Here is a 23318-nt window from a genome sequence, read left to right on the forward strand (position 1 = left end):
AAAATGTAAAAAAAAAAAAAACCAGAGGTTAGTTGATTGTTATGCGCTACACACTTGGCGGACACATTCTGACAGTTTACATGGTCTAATGCTTTGAAGCTGAGCTGTTGCTGCTTGTAGATGCTTCCACTTTACTCTGGAGCACCTACCTATAATTAATGATTATAAGGAATGTCCACATACTTTTAGCCATACAGGGTAGGTAGGTAGGTAGGTAGGTAAGTACAGTAAATACAGTACAGTACAGTACAGGATGGGAATAGGCTGAATGAAATATTTATATACAATTTATACATACACTGTCATAGTTTAGTCAACTATTTATTAAGATGGCACTTTTGGTTTTGGTGGTGGAATGACATGCCAGTGATTTAGGAGACTGTGAGAACGTGCAGATTCTTCTGACCAGGCATTATAATCGGGCAGGGTCAGTGCAGCTCCACAGGAGGCCAAGTGGATGATGGCCACGCCAAAGCTTGCACAGACATGTTCTCATTCTTCCTGTCCTTCGTTCATTGGAAACCTGTAATAAATGAAATTATTTAAATAGGTGGACTGAAAGGGTTAGTACGTAAGAAGTTAGAGCATCATCTGAATTTTAATTAAAAAGCTTGTATGATGTATAATAAATACTGCATTAGTTCCCAGCCTAGTCTGAAACCCACACAAGCTACAACTTTGAATGTGAACGTGAAACACACCCTCAATTAAAAGCCAGTCCAACACGCTGGGCAACACACAATTTAAAGCAGTCAGTTTACCCTTTAACCCAAATTTTAATCCAGGATTCACTGATTTTGGGTTGGAAATGTTAGGTTGCTTGAGCAGTTAGGATTAAGGGCCGTGCTTAGGAGAACAACAATGGCAACCTTCTGATTACAAATCCAGTACCTTAACCATCAAGTTACCAACTGCACCACAATGATAATCTAGGGCAGATGGAACACATTTATTTGTCATACATACATCTACACATGTACAGTACAATGCTGGGATTTGAACCTACCACCTTCTAGTTGGTAACCCACAGCTCTGCCCTCTAGGCTGCAACTGTCACTAATGATATCCATTGCTGATATTATTCACGACTGCATGTTTAAAGAAAATCACAATGAACCAAGTACATATCCTTGTGGCACTCCTGATTTGACATATTCCAGGTAAAACATTTAAAATGTGTTGAAATTACAGCCCTATGGTACTGGAAAAATGGTTACAGTTCATAGATCCAACAAAAAACACAGTTTGTCTTTTGAAATGCTGTGTTTTTCTCTCCATTATGCTTTCAACGTGTGGAGTTGTTAACTAAAGAAAAAAGAACACACATTTACATTATGACTGTGCAAATAAACTTAGGGAATGTGAATTTGTGTGTGTTGACATAAGCCAGGTGCAGACCTAAACTCGATGTAGCACTGGTGGGAAAGGTGTTCCTATTTTTCCATGATTCCATTGGAGGCCAAAGGCTGCTTCCTGTTTCCAAAAGCCTAAAAAAAGAGCCGGCTGGATGAGATATTGGCTACACATGCACATGTACACAAACCATATTTAAACTACAGATTTCTAAAATATTCATCACTTGTACCACTTATGTCATAATTTTACATTTATTTTCAGTCATCAATTGATGATTGTCCTTGTACGGTTGCACTATAGTGGCACGACTATAATTTCGATGTGTGGATCAGGCTCACCAAAGTAAAAACCATCATAATAGCATCAGAATGAAAAGACACTCTTTATTATTTCATTAGATGAGAAGTATCTGCTGACCACTGCAGATAATTGTGCTTCTCTATTTTTGCAGATGGCTTGTTGATATGAAACTAAATGGAGTAAATTATATCCCATGCGTTTGCACCTCATTCGAGAGGCTAATTGTGAAATATGTTTTCTAGTTCGCGTGTTAGCTTGAGGACCGAGCTGCACTTGAGCCCGGACGTTTCAATGGGACGTAGAGTCGTGTTTTTGTACTCGTCCCTCTTCAGAGTTCTGTGTCCTGAAATTGCTCAATTACTCCGTGAAGTGGGTCGGTTACAGAGAACACTTGAACGTTAATACGAACCGAAAGGAACAAGTATAACATCCTGTTGGTTTCATAAACTGTTGTAATGTGCAAAATGGGGCAAAAAACAATAAATAAACAGGAATCATTGATGTACAAATGCTTAATACACCTTTTAAAATGTATTTAGTAAAATATTTCATTCAAAAATGTCAAATGTGTACCAATACAGTGAATTCAGAATGTATTCAGATCCCTCAACTTAGTGCATTTTATTGAATTTGCTTAAGAATGGATATATTTATTTATATTTATTTTATCATTTATACCCATTGTTGTCCAATTAATCGCCCGAAATGATTCACAAAAGTGTTCAGACTCTTTGCTGTGGCTCACCAAATTGTGGTCTGGCGCCTTCCATTTGATTTAATTGTCTTTAATACGTGTGTAGAAAGGAGAGTGATTGTACATAGATTGGAGTCCACATTGTCAGAACAAAAACCAAGCCGTGAGGGTAAAGAAACTGTCCGTAGATGTCCAAATCTAATCAATGATTTAAAAGAATATTTAAAGCCACTGTGGCCAGGCGCCCAGGTGGCGCAGCGGAATATTCCACTAACACACCAGTGCCGAGATTCTGAACTCCTCGCTTCAAAACTCGGCGTTGCCACTGGTCGGCTGGGCGCCATCTAGCAGGCATAATTGGCAGTGCCTGCAGGGAGGGATGACCGGAATATGTGGACGGGGTCTTCAAACGCTGTGTAAGGACCCTGATTGGCAAATAGAGGCGCCTGTGCAGAGTGCATGGGTGGTAAAGGGTTCCGTTAAGGGCTGCGCACGGGTCGGAGGAGGCGTGAGCAGCAATATACCCACCTCGACTGCAAAAAATCGGGAATCCCCATCAGCGGAAGACAAATTGACTACACTAAATTGGGAGTAAAACACATAAAATAAATTTAAAAAATTAAAAAAAGCTACTGTGGCCTCAATAATTTTAAAATCAAACAAGCTTGGGACAACCTTGAACTCTCCTATAGTTGGCGTCCAGCAAAACTGGGCATTGGAGAAAGGAAAGTCTTGGTCAGGGACGTACGAGGGAATTCAACGATCATTCAAGAAGAGCTCCAAAGATGTGTGGAGAGAAGGAAGAACCTGTTGGACAGACAACCATCTCTCCAGCACTTCATAAATCAGGCTATTGTGGCAGAGAGGAAAGACAGAAGCCAGTGTTGAGTAAAAGACATGTAGAATAGAGCACGTACAATAAAATGCTTTTTTCGCTTGTTTGGAAGCTGGGGTCAGAGCGCAGGGTCAGCCACTGTACGGCGCCCCTGGAGAGGACAGGGTTAAGGGTCTTGCTCAAGGGCCCAACAGTGGCTGCATGGCAAAGCCTGGATTCAAACTCACAATAATAGCTCAAAGCTCTATCCACTAGGCTACATATGATAGCTTCTTAGAGTTTTGACCATCTAGCATACTCGTATTCGATTACCACCCGACCTTGTTTATGTCCAACTTTTGAAATCCCTTTAAATAGCTTTTTCCTGTTTAGTCGTTCCTCAGGCAAGATGAATTTGTCTGAGATGTCATTGTCTATAATTGATGTGGTGTCATGCCCCATTGTAAACACATGCCTATTTTAGGAATCAAAAATCTGATAATAGATCTCAAAGAAACTCAAAAGAATCAGGAATGACTCAAATAGTCCTCTGACCCCACAGACTTCAGAGTCCCGACTTCCTGAACTTCCAAGTTTCTGCTGCCCCTGAAAACAGTCTGATCTTCCCTGAAGATCCCTGCCTGAAAGTCGATGACACCGGTACACAGGAAGAAGCAGGAGAGAAAGAATAAAGAGAGCAAAGGAATCCGTAGAAGCTACGGTTACAGTGAACACAATATGTCCGAAAATAGAATACTAGAGCTCCTCCAGTGTTTTATCTGAGAAAGTGTCAGGTGAGAAGACAGGTTTGGGAGCCGGGGTGCCTGATCACAGGAAGGTGATACCAGAACAAGACAAATTACTTCCTTTTCTTTTTTTCGGTCAGTTATTGTTACGAGGTCAAAGTTGATAGATGTTTGTTAAATTTTCCCTGTAGGCACTGAGTGTAGTGTACTGAACAGGTGGGTCACGTGAGTCTCAAGCATTCACAGACTTTATGCTAATGGATATAAACCTTGTTACACACCTGCTGCAGATCCAGTATATTCAAACCTGTACGGATGAAAAGGCATTCACGGCTCGGAAAAAGTAATATAAATAAATAAATAATATAAAATAAAAATTCTCACACTTCTCTTATGAATTTTTAATCTTTTTAATCAGATAAGAAATAAATTTTAATTAATTAAAAATAAATGGAAAATGTCCCAAAATTGCAAGACATCATTTCAAGATCTTAAAAGTGATCTACAACAAAAATAGAAATGTTTTTGTATTTGTATTTTATTTAGATCTTAATAAAACTTGGAATCGCTAAGCTATATTTTTACCCTGCAGAATTTGTAACTGATTCCTCATACAATTAAAGTCAAAAGTTTACATATACTTGGAAGAGATGTAAATGTTATGCATTCTGTTTTTCATAGTTTTTGGATAAAATCCAACCATCTGAATAAATGATCTCTAAGGATAAAGTGAGATTTTGAGTTCTGATTGTATGTTTCATTTGCTTTTAGTGTGCAGTCAAACTTCCCCTATTTAAATGGGCACAGGGAGGTCACCAGCTACGTACAGTTAATCATAATCACTAACAATGAATTAAGGGCTGTAGCACATTGGTACTGTTTCTACTGTTCTAGGTGAACAACCAGTTATCTATGCCATCAGGTTTTATTTGAAGCATTGTACAGTCAGTACAACAACTGTGGAGTCAGGACTTTATGTGGGGTCAGCTAAGTTGAAAATTAAATTATTTAGCTTATATCATTTCCATAGCTTAGGCTGAACTAATACCAGAACACACACTACCATGTCATTACCATCTTAGTGACACTGCAGTACTGGGCATGGTCCATCACACAGGTAATATACGGTCAGTTTATATGTAAGTGGTAGCCAACGCATTTACAGGGGTAGCCTAGTAGGTAGAGCTTTGGGCTATCAATTGAATGGTTGAGAGTTCGAATCCCAGGTCTGCAATGCAGCCACTCTTGGGTCCTTGAGCAAGGCCCTTAACTCTCTTGCCTCCAGGGGGACTGTACAATGACTGACTCTGCACACCAGACAAGCTGGGATATGTGAAAAAAACGATTTTATTGTACTGTACACTTTTCTATATCTATATATGACCCATAAAGGCATTCTATTCTATTCCTTTTTTAGGGGTTTATGGTGGTCCCATTCCATTGATAAACAGAGTACAAAATGGTGACAGAGAAGTGTACAGAGAAACAGATGGGCTACAGTCAATAACTCAATACCCAAAATGTTCATCTGTATAGGTGTAGCTTAAAAAATTAATGAATGTACCAAGTATAAATACAGGTGTACCTAATAAAATGATCAGTTTAATTAAGTGTGCATTTTCTCAGAACCTTAGAAAATGACCATATGTTGTATTTATTATTGAGTAGGGTGGTTCATCCACATGTATTTCTAAGAGATGTATAAAATAAGTCGTTTGTATATTCAGCACAGATGTATGTGTAATCAGTGTATGTGGTTTTAAGTTTTGGTCCTTTGGTTGGGGCCACTGTGAAGACAATAGCTTGATCAGCATTGAAACTTTTGACAGAGAGGAAGTCTGTGGTAAATATCATTGTCCTGGCTGTCAAAAATAACCTGTATGGTAAATCTGTGCTCTCCAGAGAGCAGACCAGACTCCCTCTCATGACCACAGGGACATATGGAACGCAGCATGCTGTATACGGTGACTTAGAATGGCTGCTTGTGTGATGTTTGCCTTGAGATTTTCTCACAGTAAGATGAATCACCTTTACCTAGTTATCACTGCTCATGCCTTGAAGCCATTTGCTACCGCTACTGCCCTAAACCCCCTCCCCATTCAAACTTTGGTCTACCTTTTTGGTGGATCTGTTTACCGTTCTGACGCTACTTACAAAACGGTGCCTGTGAAAAGAAAAGACTTGCGTTACAGTTTCCGCGTCTGTGCTTTCGCATCTTTTTATCTGCTTTTGTCATGCATTATATGGTTTTAGACACCAGGGAGCCCCTCAGAAATACAGGCTTATACCGGCAGAGGTGATCACGCTGGTAAAATGGACCCAGCTCCTCCAGGGATGAGAAGAGTCTCTAAGAGCTAAGCTGGGAGCTGAGAACTGGGATGAATCTTTATAAGAGTGAGAATGCAGTAACACTAGATTGTGGATGTAATATCAGTCCAAATGTTGTCACTTGCAAAGACTAATAGAACGTTGGCGTAATCTGATGAAGTTTGCACGCAATCTGGGTTTGGGATCCCACTGGGTGAAAGATTTAGCAAATAATTGGTACTCGGCCAAATATTTAAGTATATTCAGTCATTACCTTGTTGGACGTCCTATTCCAAGAATTAAATGACCTGGGATCATATCTACAGTGTATCACAAAAGTGAGTACACCCCTCACATTTCTGCAGTTATTTAAGTATATCTTTTTATGGGACAACACTGACAAAATGACACTTTGACACAATAAAAAGTAGTCTGTGTGCAGCTTATATAACAGTGTAAATTTATTCTTCCCTCAAAATAACTCAATATACAGCCATTAATGTCTAAACCATCGGCAACAAAAGTGAGTACACCCCTAAGAGACTACACCCCTAAATGTCCAAATTGAGCACTGCTTGTCATTTTCCCTCCAAAATGTCATGGGATTTGTTAGTGTTACTAGGTCTCAGGTGTGCATAGGGAACAGGTGTGTTCAATTTAGTAGTATAGCTCTCACACTCTCTCATACTGGTCACTGAAAGTTCCAACATGGCACCTCATGGCAAAGAACTCTCTGAGGATCTTAAAAGACGAATTGTTGCGCTACATGAAGATGGCCAAGGCTACAAGAAGATTGCCAACACCCTGAAACTGAGCTGCAGCACAGTGGCCAAGATCATCCAGCGTTTTAAAAGAGCAGGGTCCACTCAGAACAGACCTCGCGTTGGTCGTCCAAAGAAGCTGAGTGCACGTGCTCAGCGTCACACCCAACTGCTGTCTTTGAAAGATAGGCGCAGGAGTGCTGTCAGCATTGCTGCAGAGATTGAAAAGGTGGGGGGTCAGCCTGTCAGTGCTCAGACCATACGCCGCACACTACATCAAATTGGTCTGCATGGCTGTCACCCCAGAAGGAAGCCTCTTCTGAAGTCTCTACACAAGAAAGCCCGCAAACAGTTTGCTGAAGACATGTCAACAAAGGACATGGATTACTGGAACCATGTCCTATGGTCCGATGAGACCAAGATTAATTTGTTTGGTTCAGATGGTCTCAAGCATGTGTGGCGGCAATCAGGTGAGGAGTACAAAGATAAGTGTGTCATGCCTACAGTCAAGCATGGTGGTGGGAATGCCATGGTCTGGGGCTGCATGAGTGCAGCAGGTGTTGGGGAGTTACATTTCATTGAGGGACACATGAACTCCAATATGTACTGTGAAATACTGAAGTAGAGCATGATCCCCTCCCTCCGGAAACTGGGTCGCAGGGCAGTGTTCCAGCATGATAATGACCCCAAACACACCTCTAAGACGACCACTGCTTTATTGAAGAGGCTGAGGGTAAAGGTGATGGACTGGCCAAGCATGTCTCCAGACCTAAACCCAATAGAACATCTTTGGGGCATCCTCAAGCGGAAGGTGGAGGAGCGCAAAGTCTCGAATATCCGCCAGCTCTGTGATGTCGTCATGGAGGAGTGGAAAAGCATTCCAGTGGCAACCTGTGAAGCTCTGGTAAACTCCATGCTCAGGAGAGTTAAGGCAGTTCTGGGAAATAATGGTGGCCACACAAAATATTGACACTTCAGGAACTTTCACTAAGGGGTGTACTCACTTTTGTTGCCGGTGGTTTAGACATTAATGGCTGTATATTGAGTTATTTTGAGGGAAGAATAAATTTACACTGTTATATAAGCTGCACACAGACTACTTTTCATTGTGTCAAAGTGTCATTTTGTCAGTGTTGTCCCATGAAAAGATATACTTAAATATCTGCAGAAATGTGAGGGGTGTACTCACTTTTGTGATACACTGTATATCCTTACACTAATTAAAATATCCATATATTATGCATAAGTATGAAGGCTGGAAACAGTCCAATGTCCTCCTCCCACCCCATAAATGCAGGCAAACTAGCTAACTACTTAAATGACATTATATGTTCCAGCAATTTCTTAAACTTGTCTGGATGGTCAGGTGTATTACAAAATCCACCAAAAAACAGGTCTGTCATGAAATAGGTGCTGTCAACAGTTAAACAAGCTTGATAGTTTCAGGTTTAAATGCTGCAATGCAAATAGAATTAAGGTCATGGTTAGATTAAGGTTATGGTTTTGAAGCAGGGGCCTTCTTTCTTGTGCAACAGCTTCAGAGTCCATGGTAAGGTAAACTTGCTTGACCGTGAACAGTTACCCATGTTTCAGCATCTTGCAATCCATGGAAGACCTGTTTTTGTGGTTTGTAAATTACTACTGAACAATAAGACAGATTTTATTGTAAGATGACCCTTTGAGTCATGGGGATTGGTGAAGTCTGACCCTCTTAATTAATTATTCCCAATATAACTCCCAAAAAAAAGGGGGGGGGGGTTAGTTAGCTAGTATATAAAGTTGACCCCTCCCACCCCAAGTGTCACAGCAAATTTTACATTTATATTTTTGGCATTTAGCAGACGCTTTTATCCAATGCAACTTACATTACAGTTACAGTATACAGTCTGAGCAATTGAGGGTTAAGGGCCTTGCTCAAGGGCCCAACAGCAGCAACCTGGCAGCTGTGAGGCTTGAACCAGCGACCTTCTGATTACTAGTCCAGTACCTTAACCACTAGGCTACTGCTTGCCCCTTTTTAAAAAATTTTACATTCTGGTTTGGGTTTATCTATTGACCTTGGCAGGAGTTCACTGTTACACGTTTAACCTTTTTGTTCGCCAATAAATTAATATTTAAAATATTTAATTTGCTGTATGTGTTTTTTCACCCAACAATTAAAGAAAGAACACAAAAAAACGTTTATGTAACACCCATTACTAATTCTTGTGAATGCCAGCCCAGAGTACATTGGGTGGCAATAAGGATTTTCTATGTAAAAGAAAAAGAACAATTAGAACCTTAGGGAGAATATGAATAAAACCAACTCATAGCTCAGCTACAGTCTGGACATGAAGTTGCTGATGATGATGGTTACATTTGGAAGTATTATTATCAATACAAGGCAGGTTTATTAACATAACAGAACTTTGTATAACAGCTTATTCAAAGTAAAGAAAAATTAACAATAATGTTAAAGGAATTTGCATATACAGTAGTTCAAATAAAAGTAGAAGCAAATTGCAATGATTTATAAATTGCTTTCCAAGCAATTGTGTCTCATCTATACCTGGTGCTATTTGCTACTCAGTTCCTTAACCCCATATATTTCTTTTTAACTTGTTTCATTCACCAGACTCACACTGACAGAGAAGACGGCAGCAGCTCACCATTAACGTCATACGAATGGCTGCTGCTTTGATAAGGTTTGTCTGAGCACATGGAAATTGGTGATAAGGTGAGATCAGGTAGGCATTCAAGAGAGGATGAGTCGACAATACTGGAGGAATGAAAAAAAGTCAGTTCAGGAGAAGCACTCACGGTTAGGTGCAATTTACTACCACCCATCAACTTACATATTTAAAAAGAATAAGTGAAAGCCCAATTTTAAGTTCATGATTGATTCTGTTGTACTTAATTCTCGTGTATTTAGTACTAAATAATGTGGCTTAGGACTTTTATAGATTGTAAGCTACTGGATATAAGAACTGACAACTGCTTTACTGTTTAAATAATTAAAACCAGAACAAAAAAAACCCCATTACATTATTTTAGTCTTATATTGGTGTTGTAAAAAGAAAACCATTTTCAGTACTAGATTAGGCAGTTTTAGATAAAAGCTAATACTCAGTTTGCTTCTTTTTCATATTCTTCATTTATCTCTAATTAAATAAAACAAAATTACCTCAAGATCCATTTTTTCAAGATGTTTCTCCCTTTATCTCCCAATCTGGTCTTTTCCAATTCATTCATTCATTCATTTATTGTCTGTTTTACCACCACTTTGTTTTTGGTCAGGGTCCCCAGACAGGTCGCCACTTTATCAAAAGGTCATTTCCAGTTTCTGATTGTGAACCCATCTGATCAAGGAGAGCCAGAACACCACACGTCCTCTCCAACATGTGTCCAATATGCGACGACTTCATATCACTTGCCAGTGTTGGGTTCCTACACAGGGTCGTATTTCATATAAAGAGTCACGCTATGCTCCATGTGAACCCTACCACCACCACCATACCATTGTGCAGGCATCCAGACGAGTCCGAAAGATTGCATATCATAGAGGCAATGGGAAGAAACATTGTCCAACTTTCCTTCATCTATTTTAAGAGATGTTTCCCCTTCATCTCCCAGTCTAGTCATTTCCAATTCATTCATTTATTTATTCATTCATTCATTCATTGTCTGTTTTACCATCGTTTTGTCTTTGGTCAGTGTCGCGGTGGGTCACATTCATTGGGTGTCAGGCAGAAAGCACCGCGGACAAGTCGCCAGTCTATCACAGGGTCATTTCCAATTCCCGATTGTGAATCCACTGCCATGTACACCACCCTTGATCTGATCAACGAGAGCCAGAACACCACACATCCTCTCCAACATGTGTCCAATATGCGACGACTTTATATCACCTGCCAGTGTTGGGTTCCTACACAGAGCCGTATTGCATATAAACAGACACGCTAAGCTCCATGTGAACCCCACCACCACCATACCATTGTGCAGGCATCCGGACAAGTCCTAAAGATTGCATATCATAGCGTTAATGGGAAAAACTCTATTGAAACCCCAACTTTCCTTTACTCAAACATGGACGTTGGCTGTGCTAAGATTTGAACACTCTGCAGTGGTGTGCTAGCACGTTAGACCACTGCGCCACTCAACCCAAGGTGCATTTTTATCAAAGCTTCAAACCAAGTAAACTGACATGAAGCACACTTGTTATGCACAGCCATTGACATACATTGATGTTCATAATCACTCAGCGAATTGGTTTCATTCAAATTAATGCCAGATGCCAAAAATGTTCTTGTGAATATAGCCTTAGTTCAATGGTTTAATGCTTTTAAATATTTTATTTCAGTACATAGAATGAATCCATAAGGTATGGATGCAAACTCAGTCCAAATAATAAATGACATACTTCCGAACTGTTGTCCACAGTTAACAAACAAAAAAAACACTGGAAAAACAGAAGTAAAGGACAACACCCCTGACCCCCACCACTTTCCTTCACTAATAGTATAATTGGTTGTTTCTTTTTCTCTTCATGTGGCAGAGGCCGATCTTTATCAGAGGCGCCATTCAGAGGTGGAAGATGGCGGCAGTGTGCGGCGTCTAGGCGTACTGTGTGGTCTACGATGGGAACTGGCATACTGTCACTACAGTTGTGTTTGTTTAAGGGGTCCTGGGACTGTCACATCTATTTAGTGACACTTTTGAGACATGGTGGTGCCTCCTGTGCCCTAATGAATTAAGAAATAGGAAATGTTAGTGTAGACTTTGTCATGGTAGAAGGATCAAAGACAAAAGTATGAACCATGGGTCTCTTATTCTCATTATAATTTCCGCCATTTCTAAATATATTACTAAGTTGGTATTTTAAAAAAATTACACAATTAAACATCTCGAGGGCTTACGTTAACTTGAGTAAACACAGCACATTTTGAAAAACACAGTTTCATTGACTTAAAGAACAAAGTTCTAATACGTATATCATCCTTTAAAAAAAACATAAATTTAGTTACAACATTAAGGCATCAGTCGAATACAGCAGTGCTACTGTATCATCTGTATATGAACTGAAGATGAGATGCAAATGGGTGATAGGACAGGACATTCAAAAAACTGAAATCAAACATGGCCATGCTGTCATGTAGTGCTATAGGAAGACGGTTTTGGACCAAAGTGAGGAGAATCTAAACAAAATGAGAAGTTGAAGGGTTAAATTCATTCACACTACAATGTGTGTGTGACCTGTGATGTCCAGTGTGTTTGCCTACCCTTCACCCAATGAATCAGACCCACTTCAACGCTGACCAGGATAAAACAGTAGTAAAACAGACAATGAATGAATCAATCAATAAACGAGAGTGGTCACTGAAAATCACTGGTACTCTTAGCATAGTACAGGGCAGCTGTAGCCTAGTGGTTTAGGTACTGGACTAGTATTCAAAAGGTCACTGGTTCAAGCCCCACCACTGCCAGGATGCCACTGTTGGGCCTTAAAGCAAGGCCCTTAACCCTCAATTGCTTAGACAATATACTGTCACAGTACTGTAAGTCCGTTTGGATAAAAAGTGTCTGCTAAATGCTAAAAAGAATTGTTATAATACCTGATCAACTGCATATGACGTTATTATGTAAATGTTGTGATGGTGGATTTAAGAAGGGTATTATCCACCCAAAAAGGATGGGTCTGGTTCCTCTCAAGGTTTCTTCCTGTAATTTTAAGGGAGTTTTACCTTGCCACTGTCACCCTCGACTTGCTCAATAGGGGTTTTTGGTCTGTTGGTCCTGGATTCTGTAAAGTTGCTTTGAGACAATATTCATTGTAAAAAGCACTTTATAAATAAATTTGACTTGTCTTGACTATTATGGAAATGTTGCCAAATAAATACTACAAATTAAAATTCTGATCCCAACTGTGAAACATGTTGGAAAGAGCAACATGGTTTGAGAAGCCTGGACAGCAATACTTATAAAAACCATTCATTTAAATAACTGGTTTAGGCAGAATGTGTTTTGATATTCTTTAACTTGAATTAAGAATAGTTTATGTTGAACATAAACTAGTATAAACACTTAAAAATAACCACATACCCGTTGGCACTGTGTGCTTTTCTTCTTTTGGCATGAAAATAAACAGAAATTGTCAATTGTGGTAGTGAACCCTGATCTAACCTGTACATGTTACTGTATTCTTGCTTGATGACAGCACAATACACTGTCATTTCCTTTGTCATTAAAGTCCTTCCTGCCTTTTCATCCCCCGAGTTCTTTGTCCAGCTTCACAAAGATGTGTAGCACGTTCACAATACTAAGTGAATCCAGTTTTTAGCTTGCACACTAACAATGAAGGTAAAATGACATCGGTTTTGATCAAAGGACTTCACGAGTCAAGCTGGAGTTTAGATATACAGTGTATCACAAAAGTGAGTACACCCCTCACATTTCTGCAGATATTTAAGTATATCTTTTCATGGGACAACACTGACAAAATGACACTTTGACACAATGAAAAGTAGTCTGTGTGCAGCTTATATAACAGTGTAAATTTATTCTTCCCTCAAAATAACTCAATATACAGCCATTAATGTCTAAACCACCGGCAACAAAAGTGAGTACACCCTTAGTGAAAGTTCCTAAAGTGTCAATATTTTGTGTGGCCACCATTATTTCCCAGAACTGCCTTAACTCTCCTGGGCATGGAGTTTACCAGAGCTTCACAGGTTGCCACTGGAATGCTTTTCCACTCCTCCATGACGACATCACGGAGCTGGCGGATATTCGAGACTTTGCGATCCTCCACCTTCCGCTTGAGGATGCCCCAAAGATGTTCTATTGGGTTTAGGTCTGGAGACATGCTTGGCCAGTCCATCACCTTTACCCTCAGCCTCTTCAATAAAGCAGTGGTCGTCTTAGAGGTGTGTTTGGGGTCATTATCATGCTGGAACACTGCCCTTCGACCCAGTTTCCGGAGGGAGGGGATCATGCTCTGCTTCAGTATTTCACAGTACATATTGGAGTTCATGTGTCCCTCAGTGAAATGTAACTCCCCAACACCTGCTGCACTCATGCAGCCTCAGACCATGGCATTCCCACCACCATGCTTGACTGTAGGCATGACACACTATCTTTGTACTCCTCACCTGATTGCCGCCACACATGCTTGAGACCATCTGAACCAAACAAATTAATCTTGGTCTCATCAGACCATAGGACATGGTTCCAGTAATCCATGTCCTTTGTTGACATGTCTTCAGCAAACTGTTTGTGGGCTTTCTTGTGTAGAGACTTCAGAAAAGGCTTCCTTCTGGGGTGACAGCCATGCAGACCAATTTGATGTAGTGTGCGGCGTATGGTCTGAGCACTGACAGGCTGACCCCCCACCTTTTCAATCTCTGCAGCAATGCTGACAGCACTCCTGCGCCTATCTTTCAAAGACAGCAGTTGGATGTGACGCTGAGCATGTGCACTCAGCTTCTTTGGACGACCAACGCGAGGTCTGTTCTGAGTGGACCCTGCTCTTTTAAAACACTGGATGATCTTGGCCACTGTGCTGCAGCTCAGTTTCAGGGTGTTGGCAATCTTCTTGTAGCCTTGGCCATCTTCATGTAGCGCAACAATTCCTCTTTTAAGATCCTCAGAGAGTTCTTTGCCATGAGGTGCCATGTTGGAACTTTCAGTGACCAGTATGAGAGAGTGTGAGAGCTGTACTACTAAATTGAACACACCTGCTCCCTATGCACACCTGAGACCTAGTAACACTAACGAGTCACATGACATTTTGGAGGGAAAATGACAAGCAGTGCTCAATTTGGACATTTAGGGGTGTAGTCTCTTAGGGGTGTACTCACTTTTGTTGCCGGTGGTTTAGACATTAATGGCTGTACATTGAGTTATTTTGAGGGAAGAATAAATTTACACTGTTATATAAGCTGCACACAGACTACTTTTCATTGTGTCAAAGTGTCATTTTGTCAGTGTTGTCCCATGAAAAGATATACTTAAATATCTGCAGAAATGTGAGGGGTGTACTCACTTTTGTGATACACTGTACTTCCAGAGAAACTCGATCCAATTTGTGCTGCATCATACAGCAGATCATCTGCGCCAGCTTTACGAGTTTGGTGAAACGGTCTCAGCTGCTCTCCTGTGCGAGCTTAATCAGCAGTAATCGGCTCTTCGCAGCCCAGACTGGCCTGAGGTGGACTCAGATAGTGACTCGTCTTTAACCGAAACACAAGAGTGGAGCTGGAGATAACATGGCTATTTCTTTTTTTTCTGAGAATGAGCGGTGGTACGTGTCACCTAAAAATCCTTCCAGGCAGTCGGGTCACTCTGTAGGTGCTGGCCAGAAACCATACTAAAACCGGGCAATCAAGAGCTTGAACCATAGAAAACTCTTCTTTAAGCATTAGGGAAGTTGCCGTTGATAAACACGTACCAGAATTTTACCAAATTACCAAAACAAAGTGGAATATAAATATAAAAAACTTTTTTATGGTCAGAGCAAGTAATGGGACTGAGAAATATTAATTACAAACACTAGTCATGTAGCAATTAGTGTCAAATGCATTTTAGGGCAGATCAGAACATGGATTTATGCATTTCTTTAGTTCTTAAGTTAAAGGACACACTTTAGAAACAAGATTCTAGAAACGTTCTATTGAGTCATAGAAGAGCCATTTGTGGTTCTTAAGAACATTATTTTGTATTTTATTAAGAATTGATGTACACTATTTAAAAGGTAAACACTGAGGCTTTGTAACACAATCATTACCATTATATAGTGTGTATCCTATTGTACACAATGCTAGAGGAATTATAAAAGTTTTAAATCAAAAACTCTTGAATTAGAAATGAAAAGTAATTTTGCACATAGACAATGGGTGTGTTCGAAAACCTAGTGAGCTCTCTACATAGACAGCATTTTATGTCATCCTCCCGAGAAGGAGGCTGTTCGAATTCTTAGATGCTTTAAAATGCTGCCTACTAAGGCACCTTAAATCTGAACAGTATTTTGACAGAGTAACGAGGGAGCATCCGGTGCTGCCTTAGCGGTGGAGGCAATCCCAGCATTCACTGCGACGCAATTTTAGTTTAGGGAGATGTTAGTTGACATGCTAGTGCGTTGTGCCACCTTATCCCATTGGTTTGAATGCTTAGTAAGCGAAAACTGATGGAATCACTGTCTAAGTAGTGCATTCGAATAACCTGACTTATAAGTCGATGACTTATTAGAATCCTCTCTACTTAGTCAGCTGCCTATGTAGGCAGTAAGACAGCAAGGCAGCTCACCAGGTTTTTGAATAGACCCTATAATGTCTAGTTTAGGCCATTTAGGGTACAGAACACTTATATGATCTTTCCAGGTTGACTGTGCCTCAGCTAAAGTGAGTATGGGGGAGGGTAATGCATCTATATATTATGGACAGTGATGAAGTAAAACCTTTATCTTTCACAGAGTTTCAGTTTAAAAGGGGGGAAAAGGACACGTGGGCTCACCACATGCAGGGTAAAAGGGGTCTGGTACAATAGGTTGTTTCTTACCGGACAGATATCACAGGAATCAGGGCAGAATCATAGATATTACAGCTGGATTGAAAATGTTCCTGTCTCTTTAAATAAAAGTGTCTGTCAAATGTTGTACATGTATGTTTTGTCTGAGATACTGAGGTGAGAGTTTGTTTTGTCTTGTTTTTCTCTGCTCATGTATTGTTGTGTCTGCGTCCTCTCTGGGGTCCGTCTCTCTTAAACGGCTCATTCATTATCCCCAATAATGACCTGTTGACTTAAAGATTTGATTTATTTAATCCCTCACTTATCTTCTGTTTAGCTTTCCTTAAAACGTACATGGCGCTAATCAACTTACTAGCGTGCGAGACACTAAACACGGCCAATATTTGCTGTTAGTATAATTATCATTATTGCTTTATCATTAATTAAACAAAAGATTGGCTGCAATCCAGCGTGCTAAAGTAATGTATGAAAAGGTTTGTTGTTGTATATAAGTATCATAGAAAATACACTTAGATACAGCTCAGTAATAATTTTGCACCCTGGGGTTTTTTAAATAGACAGTGAAAATTTACATATATTTTGCCATTTGTCGATCAAAAGCATCTAAAAAAAAGCTTAAAATTTGAATATGTTGTGCATACTGTTACAACACAATAATCCGCAACATAAAGTAAATTCAACAGACTTGCTTAAAAATGAAAAAGGAAAAATCATAACTAAAGAATTATGGTTAAACAGCAAAATCAGAATTATTATACTTGGCTATTATGACTAATAAATCTGTCAAATTTTAAAAAACTGTGAAGAAGAATTAGGGGCAAAGGAAAAAGGTTAAAAATAAGAATATTCATACAAATTCTTTAAGGATATATACACCAATCAGGCATAACATTAAACCATCTCCTTGTTTCTACACCTACTGCCCATTTTATCAGCTCCACTTACCATATAAAAGCACTTTGTAGTTCTACAATTACTGACTGTAATCCATCTGTTTCTCTGCATGCTTTGTTAGCCCCCTTTCAGCCTGTTCTTCAATGGTCAGTACTCTCCCAGGACCACTACAGAGTAAGTATTATTTGGGTGGTGGATCATTCTCAGCACTGCAGTGACAATGACATGGTGGTGGTGTGTTAGTGTGTGTTGTGCTGGTATGAGTGGATCAGACACAGCAGCGCTGCTGGAGTTTTTAAATACTGTGTCCACTCACTGTCCACTCTATTAGACACCCCTACCTACTTGGTCCACCTTGTAGATGTAAAGTCAGAGACAATCGCTCATCCATTGCTGCTGTTTGAGTTGGTCATCTTCTAGACCTTCATCCTAGACCTGTTGGCTGGATGTTTTTGGTTGGTGGACTATTCTCAGTCCAGCAGTGACAGTGAGGTGTTTAAAAACTCCATCAGCTCTGCTGTGTCTTATCCACTCACACTAGCACAACACACACAAACACACCACCACCATGTCAGTGTGACTGCAGTGCTGAGAATGATCCACCACCTAAATAATACCTGCTCTGTGGTGGTCCTGACCATTGAAGAACAGGGTAAAAGCAGGCTAAAAAAGTATGTAGAGAAATAGATGGACTACAGTCAGTAATTGTATAACTACAAAGTGCTTCTGTATGGTAAGTGGAGCTGATAAAATGGACAGTGAGTGTAGAAACGAGGAGGTGGTTTTAATGTTATGGTTGATCGGTGTATTTCCTAGTAAATGCCTTAACTTGAATTCATTAAATACTGTGTCAATGCATGAAATGAGCATTTCTCGGTTTAAATAAAATTCTAGCATTGAGTCTTATTTTTAATAACTCTGCGAAAATTACCCCACAGAGATGTAAAATGTTGAATAGTAACTTTTTCTTACAAAACAAGTATTGATGTTAAATAACTTAGATATAAAAAAAAAAATCTTATGTTTAAATAATAAACAGTGATCAGAAATGCAATTAGTTTTTTACTTGTTAAACATACCTTTGCACTCAACCATATTAGCATTTAATCCTTAGACAGGTGCTACAGTCCTCATTTTTTAAAAAGCCTGAGGGTGGAGGGTAGAAATTATAGGCTTATCATTCCAAAAGCTTTAAACAGATGTAGCCACAAAGTAAAGAATTACGCAACAGTTACATTAAATATTCAAACTCATGCATTCCAGCTCTGTGTATTTTATGTAACGTGAATTGCTTAAAACAACTTTCACTATTTAACAATGGCACTGATAAGATGTGGCTTTGCCATGTGATTGGGCACACCTTCAGTCCCCAACCTCGGACATGAGCCAGTTTTTTATTATTTCTTTCCTGCTCTTTTACACTTTCTCTTATCCTTCCTTTGACACCTTTTTTCATCAGTAAGGGCAACAGACAGGACGATACCCTGCACGGTCAGTTTCCTGAGACTTGTGTAGATATGTGTGCACCACCTATCAGTTCAGTCCAGTATTGTAGTGTTTCCAGGGAGTTCCATGGAGTTCTCTCTCTGCACTGATGCCTTACACAGGAACAGCTCAGAGTAACACCTTTCCTGTTGGACCCTGTTAACACTTAGTGTGAACATTCGTTTTAGGTTTGCCAGACATTTGACTGTAGGAGGTAATTAAAACGTTTTGTTTTCTTTTACTGTTCAGTTTTGTTTTAGGGCAGTGATAGCTCAGTGGTTAAGTTACTGGATTAGTAAACAGAAGGTTGATGGTTCAAGCCCCGCCACCACCAAGTTGCCACTGTTGGGTCCCTGAGCAAGGCCCTTAACCCTCAATTGCTCATCGTGTTCAGCTCATCATGTAAGTCGCTTTGGATAAAAGCATCTGCTAAATGCTAAAAATGTAAATGTAAAATGTACTGTTCTATATTTTAGACTCAAATGTAATTACATATTCTGATGAGTCTACAAAGACCAAGTACCAGAAGCTAGTGGAACAGTGGAACAAATCATTGTATCATCCAATAAAACCAAGAATCTATTGATTTATTTAGTTTTTATTCCCTTGGACCATTATGTATTGACAAAAGCACACTAAGATGTTTTACTTTAAAAAATTTGAATTTGATGCCGGTAGCACACTCAAAGCTGGAACAGAGGTATGTGTACCATGTGTTCCATCATTTTTTATATAAATTACACTGTTTCATTGTTCGGGAACTGAGGACATTAATTGGTGCAGTTTGCACAAAGAATTTGTTGCCCATTCTTGCTTAATAAAAGACTTCAGCTGCTGTCCATTTATGGACTGACCAAGTACCAAGCTAAAAGACCTTTAAACAACTGGCGTAATGGTAGAAGCCACGCTGCTGGAAACAGTACCTAAGGTCCGGGGGTTAGATTTAAAGGCTGGGCTTACAAATACAGATGGTGTATGGCATTTCATGAACCTAGCCAATGGGAATGGGGGGGGCACCCTTAGTGCCAGTCCCAAGTCCGGGTAAATAGCAAGGTTGCATCTGGAAGGGCATCCGTCATAAACACTGTGTCAAATCAAATATAAAGATGAATGATCCACTATGGCAACTCCTTACGGGAGCAGCCGAAAAGAATCATTCATACATACATTTCCTTAGCTGTGCTCTCCAGGATTAATATTGATTATTAATATTTTAGCAGTGTCATCCGATGACGTATTACTCAATATCTAGCCAACATGCTACTATTTAACTAACATACTAAAGGCAAGCATAATAACGTAGTTAGCAACAGGGATGAGACACGTTTCACCCAGTATTGAGCACTGACCACTTGGGATCAGATCACCCAAGACACGTCTTAAATCAGAAAGAACCAAACACAAAGGAAGTGGGGTTACACAGTGAACATTTCAAAATGAGTCCTATAGAAGAATACATCACCAACACACCAGTCTTGGCAGAGTCTCACCAGTACCAACTGTCAAACTCATTCATGCCTCCAACATTTTAAATGTACACAAGATGGAGAGAATGTGGGGGTGTTTAGCTGGAAAACACAACACAACAAAGGCAGTCTTCTTGGTTTCAGGGGGTGAAAGTGTTACTTTGGGATTGGGGGTGGGGGTTAGGAGACAGATTCCATCAGATACTCGCTACAAAGCTCAGGTCATTAGCATCCCTGTGAAATGTATGAGGTGAATGTTTTGGGGGGATATCTGAAAAAAGGCTTACATTACTCACTGCTGTGTCCAGTAATATGTATAACAGATTGTTCAAAATAATTCATAAACAAGCCAATTCCAAACAATTCTAAAAAGAGACAGTTGTAGCCTAGCGGTTAAGGTACTGGACTAGTAATCAAAAGGTCACTGGTTCAAGCCCCACCACTGCCAGGTTGTCACTGTTGGGCCCTCGAGCATGACCCTTGGACCTCAATTGCTTAGACAATATACTGCCACAGTATGTAAATGTAAACAGCTGGTACAGAAGGTAATGCCAATGGCAACCTGAACATCTGCAAAGGTATCATTAATGCTGAGAAATACATACGGAGGAACATATGCTTCCATCACTTTTAGGGATGTTTCGGCAAGGCGATGACAAACAGCTTTTACAACAGTGTGGCTGTGACAAAAATATACATATTGCAATGTAGAATTGCCTGAGTTTTGGGGGTTTTAATCCTGGGCTGGGCTCACAAATCAGTCCATCTTACTAAAACACCATGATGTTGCTGTTTTTCTTTTAATTTGTCACTAATCTGTATACTCACTCTGGAAAAAACTAGTGTCCCTTTTTATTATATTTCATACTTTTAGATAATAAATATTTGAAATCATTTTATTTGTCAAGCTAATGTCTTCACTAATGCAACAGGATATTTTCAACCATTAAATCAAAGCAGTAATCCCAATAATCCCAATATATATTGGGAGGATATGTCCAGATATTCAGATATTCAGCTTTGATTTGGTCCCCACCGGTGTTCAATTCATGGCTACGGCCTTGCATCAAACAGTCTCAGGCTGTGTCCCATAACACATAATAGGTTAACTAATGTTATTATTATATTAATACACTAGGTAATACATATTATGTGGTTTAGGACACAGCAACAACTAGGTGTCAGTATGTCAGTACAAAAAACACCACAAAAAGACCACTGACCAGCCTGTCAGTCAGGCTAAAGTGAGACTGATGTGAAGAGATGAGCATGAGATTATTGTTAGCCTATTCTGAGACACTCAGCCTTATTAGTATCTTTAAAAAAGCCTGTTGGCAGTCAGTGCTGAAACCTGCTCCACCTGTTTACTGCAAAAATGCACATCAAAGCTTCAGTACCTGCACTAACCGAAAGTCAGAACTGTTACAGATGTTTGTTTAAATACAGCGCATTAGCAGTGAAGAGTAGGAACATTTGCATGAGGCTGTTGTAGATAAGGAAGGCAGCAAGAAACCTAAAACAAGCTTAACATCACAACATCCTGACTCATTTAAGTCAGGGAACACATCTCATCTAACATTAAAATTAGAGTTGCTGATGGGCGCTGTCTGCCAAGGATTTTCTCAGACTGAATAGAAAAGCAATAAAATTCAAAACTTCTCACAACAAAAAACAAGTAAGACTTACTACAGATGTAGTACAATTAAAAGTGTCACTTTTAATTATGGACAATTTAATTTAGTTTAAAATGCATTTTCTTCTTATTATTGATTATTACCATAGATTATTATTATGTGCTGGCTTTAAATGACAAGCTACACAAGTATTTGGACACCTGACAATGATCCATTTAAAAAACAAATGGCATTAAAATAGAGTGACCTATTTGTTTTCTGAGAAGGCTTCTCACAACATTTTGAAGTATGCCTATTCAGTCAAAAGAGCATTTGTATGGCTGGGAACTGATGTTGGTCAAGAAAGCCCCAACTAAGGCTCCAGTTTAATACAAAGCTGTTCACTCGGGCTGAGGTCAGGGCTCTATGCAAGCCACTGGAGTTTATTTCTTATTGTCTATAGAGCTTCTCATGCTGGAATAGGAACGGGCTTTTCCTAAATCGTTGCTGCAAAACTGGAAGCATATCATTTATATTATGTAATTGATTGAATATACATGTTATCAGTTGTGGCTGAAACACAAGTAACCAAAAATTAGAAGGGGTGTTTTAATACTTTAGTCCTTATAGTTTCTTTAACTTACTCCACAAACTATTTTTGCACAAAATAATGACCGATAGTGTTGCTAGTGGATATCATACAAGTTCAATAATAAAGGAGATGAAAACAGATCTGCAGAATTCTCTAGAACATGACAGGTCATGGACAGCTTACAATCATTGTGATTGAACACTGAATTCAAAATGGTATTTTAAAATATACAGCCGACAGCCAGAGCAGCGGTTTATCTAAAAAGTTGGATGATGTAATGGGCAGATATGAAATCTATGAATGTTTTCTGGCTTGACCTGAAATGAACAGCAGTTATTCATACGGTACTGTAAATATTTCATATACACTGATTAGCCAAAACAAAACCAAGAATGTCCATGGTAATGACTATTTTATAACAATTGTTTGTATATGTTTGCCTGATTGAAGTTGGGCAGCATCAAGACCTGAGAGCCTTTGATAAGGGCCAACTCACTATAGACAGATCACTTGGTTGAAGTTTCTCTAAAACAAAAGCAAGCAAGTACCCACAACACTGGTCCTACGAGGAACAAAGAATGAACCATTGACAAGCTGCTGGGTGGCCAATACTCCTTGATGCCAAAGGACGTAAAGGCTATGGCGTCTGGTACAGACCAACAAGGAGCCACTGTGTCTCAAATCACAGATCATTGTAATCCTGGTGATAAGGTGAATATGCCCACACAGAGTGCATCAAACTGTTCCATGTACGAGCCTGCCTAGTCCCCAGCCAGTCACCCATGGTAA

At 39.6% G+C, this 23318-nt stretch overlaps 1 long non-coding RNA gene across 1 annotated transcript in view; it reads right to left on the bottom strand.

Annotated features, from left to right (window-relative positions):
- Positions 1–305: 305 nt before the first annotated feature.
- The window catches only part of LOC134312177 (uncharacterized), a 121428-nt gene continuing 98415 nt past the window's right edge, over positions 306–23318 (bottom strand). Inside the window, exon 3 of the long non-coding RNA XR_010011510.1 lies at positions 306–523. This is a non-coding gene — a long non-coding RNA (uncharacterized LOC134312177). The remainder of the gene's footprint in view (positions 524–23318) is intronic.

This window comes from Trichomycterus rosablanca, chromosome 4 (assembly GCF_030014385.1).
Source record: "Trichomycterus rosablanca isolate fTriRos1 chromosome 4, fTriRos1.hap1, whole genome shotgun sequence".
NCBI lineage: Eukaryota > Metazoa > Chordata > Actinopteri > Siluriformes > Trichomycteridae > Trichomycterus > Trichomycterus rosablanca.